This window comes from Zonotrichia albicollis, chromosome 1, assembly GCF_047830755.1.
Source record: "Zonotrichia albicollis isolate bZonAlb1 chromosome 1, bZonAlb1.hap1, whole genome shotgun sequence".
Lineage (NCBI taxonomy): Eukaryota > Metazoa > Chordata > Aves > Passeriformes > Passerellidae > Zonotrichia > Zonotrichia albicollis.
In genome coordinates, this window is record NC_133819.1 from 138,392,718 (window position 1) to 138,393,579 (window position 862).

An 862-nucleotide genomic window follows, 5' to 3' on the forward strand; every position below is an offset into this window, starting at 1 on the left:
CCATCTGTAAAAACAGGCCTTCTGTTAGGGTTTGCACACAAATTAATTGCTCCAGGTCATCTTGTGCTAGTGCTCTACAGACAGCAGTGTGTTACAGACATGAGATTTGCATTTGGAAAATGTAAATATTCTCCTCTTGCTAGCACGCAAATCAGAAGAACCCTTCCCCCTTTTCAGCCCCATGGCTGGGCAGCCCATTCCTTTCCAGCTTACACAGCCTTCTCTTTAAGCCTGCAGTGATGGATATTCCTCATGCAGTCTATTTCTGTGCTTAATTACTTTTGCTATTAGAAAGCTTTTCCAAATGCCTAACTTAAACCTCACTGTAATTTAAGCCTTTATTTCATAATGGAGAATTAATTCCTTCCCTTCCTGTAGTCACCTTTTATATGTTAGAAGCTGCAGTCGTGCCTCTCTTTTTTCTTTTAGCAAGCAGCTCCAGTTCCTTTGAGCTGTTGTTTTGGACTGTTCTGCCCTGGACACTCACCAGAGGCTGGATTGCTTCTTAGCATCAGTAGCTGGGCACAAGTTCCAGCTGGGGCCATGCCAGTGCTGAAAGAAGAAAGATTTCCACCACGTCTCACATAGACAAAATCCTGCTTATAAAACTCAAGACAATGGACACTTCTCTGGAAACAGTATAATGTTACTTACCTTCTTACATCTTGTGATTTACTAAGTGCCCTTTCTACCCAGACAGGTCTTCTCCTTTCATACTGGTGCTTATTCTGTTTTGGCTATTGCATATTTGAGGAGACAATTGCCACTACCTGTGTATAAATACTTTTCACTCAATTTATTTTCACCTTCTATTTTGTCTTTGTTTTAATTGTTTATTCAATTTGTCAAAAGTATTCTGAAT